At 45.9% G+C, this 2,500-nt stretch overlaps 1 protein-coding gene across 8 annotated transcripts in view; it reads right to left on the reverse strand.

Annotated features, from left to right (window-relative positions):
• The window catches only part of LOC123519543 (GTPase-activating Rap/Ran-GAP domain-like protein 3), a 479,488-nt gene that overhangs the window by 102,526 nt on the left and 374,462 nt on the right, over positions 1–2,500 (reverse strand). The gene's annotated exons all lie outside the window — the stretch shown is intronic.

The raw sequence follows: 2,500 nt of genomic DNA on the forward strand, positions 1-2,500 counted from the left end.
GAAAAGGAGGAGGAGGAGGAGGAGGAGGAGGAGGAAGAGGGAGGAGGAGGAGGAGGAGGAGGAGGAGAAGGAAGAGGAGGAAGAGAATTTAAAAGACGAGGAACGATATTAATGAAAGCGATAACAAGAGGAATAAGATGAGAAGAAGAAGAAGAAGAAGAAGAAGAAGAAGAAGAAGAAGAAGAAAGAAGAAGGAGGAGGAGGAGGAAGAGGAGGAAGAGGAGGAAAAAAAGACGAAGAAGAAGAAGAATGAGAATAGAAACACAAAAACACACATCGGAAAGAAGATATATGAGAAGGAAAAGATAGAGAAGAGATAGATGAAGAAGAAGAACATGAGGAAGAGGAGGAGGAGGAGGAGGAGGAGGAGGAGGAGGAGGAGGAGGCTGTCAGGGGCTGTGAGAGGAAACAGTCTAGGTAGAGAGAAGGAGCGCCTGAGACACTTCTAAATTGCATTCCTTAGAGAGGCGAACCAGACAGGCGTTAACACACACACACACACACACACACACACACACACACACACACACACACACACACACACACTCACACTATGCGGGTGAGGGAGGAGGAGGAGACGGAGGAGGAGGAGGAGGAGGAGGAGGAGGAGGAGAGTGAAAACCAGTGGACCGAAAGGGGTGAGAGAGAGAGAGAGAGAGAGAGAGAGAGAGAGAGAGAGAGAGAGAGAGAGAGAGAGAGAGAGAGAGAGAGAGAGAGAGAGTACAAAGGAGTGACGACGATGTGGAAGGACAAAGGAAGAGGAGGATCAGTATGAAGAAGGAGGAGGACGAGGAGAAGGAGAAGGAGAAGGAAAAGGAGAAGGAGGAGGAGGAAGAGGAGGAGGAGGAGGAAAATTCCACAAACAATGAGAAGATGATGAGGAAGAAAACTGATTTGTGGGACCGACTGTGTGCGAGAGAGAGAGAGAGAGAGAGAGAGAGAGAGAGAGAGAGAGAGAGAGAGAGAGAGAGAGAGAGAGAGAGAGAGAGAGATCAAGGCCTCCACTCAAAAAAGTTCTAGTCTTAGGATTCAGCGCGCACACACACACACACACACACACACACACACACACACACACACACACACACACACACACACGACAATTGTTTATACTGCTGTACTCTCATTCTTCTTCTTCTTCTTCTTCTTCTTCTTCTTCTTCTTCTTCTTCTTCTTCTTCTTCTTCTTCTTCCTCCTCCTCCTCCTCCTCCTCCAGTTCTTCACTTTTTCTTCCTTCTTTTTCTTTCCTTTTATTTAACTTTCCTTTCATTTCCTAATTATCTTATTATTATTTCATTATCATTTTATTATTATTTTATTTATTATTATTTCATCTCTCCTTCTTTCTCTTCCTCCTCTTCTTCATTTCTTCTTCTCTTCTTCTATGGTTTCTTTCTTCATTTCCTCTTGTCAAATTACTGCTCTCTTATTCCTCCTCCTCTTTTATTCTTCTTCTTCTTCCTCCTCCTCCTCCTCCTCCTCCTCCTCCTCCTCCTCCTCCTCCTCCTCCTTTTCTAAACCCGCACCATTCTCGTGATCTGAAATCCTTATAAGGAAAATTCTGTGCCGTAGTCTCTCTCCCTCTCTCTCTCTCTGGCCCTCCATCTCTTCCCCTTCCTTCCGTCCCCCTCTCTCTCTCTCTCTCTCTCTCTCTCTCTCTCTCTCTCTCTCTCTCTCTCCCATTCCTTTCTTCTTCCTTCTTTCCTTTCTTCCTTCTTTCCCTCCCACCGCTCTCCTTATTATGGATGCTGGCAGACTCCACTCCCCTCTCCCTGTCTCTCCTCTCCCCAAACTCTCTCTCTCTCTCTCTCTCTCTCTCTCTCTCTCTCTCTCTCTCCAAGACAGTAATCACCTTGTTTCCTTCGTTCTTTCTTTTCCCCTGCCCTCTCTCTCTCTCTCTCTCTCTCTCTCTCTCTCTCTGTCTTTATCTATTTTTGTTTATTCTTCTTTTCTCTTTCTCTTCATTTTCTCTTTCATTTACTAATCAATCTCTTTTTCTTTTGTTTTCTTTCTCTCTTCTTTTCTTCTTTTTTTCCTTTTTCTTTTTCTCCATTCTTTTTCTTCGTTTTTCTCTTTTTTCCCTTTTTCACTTTTCAAACATCTTTCCTTTCATGTATTTCTCCTTCCCTTCCTTTCACTTTTCACTCCCTCTCTTCCTCCTCCTCCTCCTCCTCCTCCTCCTCCTCCTCCTCCTCCTCCTCCTCCTCCTCCTCCTCCTCCTCTTCCTCTCCCCTCTCCTCTCCCGTCTCATCCAAACACAAACTTGAACACTCCATATTACACGCCTGTCCCAACCTCTACCATCCTCTCCCACTCTCTCCCAGCCTCTCCCATCCTCTCCCAGCCTTTCCCAGCCTCTCCCAGTATCTCCCAGTCTCTCCCTGTCTTTCCCTCCCTCTCCCACTTCTAAACTCTCAAACTCTTTCTCTCTCTCTCTCTCTCTCTCTCTCTCTCTCTCTCTCTGTCTGTCTGTCTGTCTGTCTGTCTGTCTGTCTGTCTG

Source organism: Portunus trituberculatus, chromosome 45, assembly GCF_017591435.1.
Source record: "Portunus trituberculatus isolate SZX2019 chromosome 45, ASM1759143v1, whole genome shotgun sequence".
NCBI classification, from domain to species: domain Eukaryota; kingdom Metazoa; phylum Arthropoda; class Malacostraca; order Decapoda; family Portunidae; genus Portunus; species Portunus trituberculatus.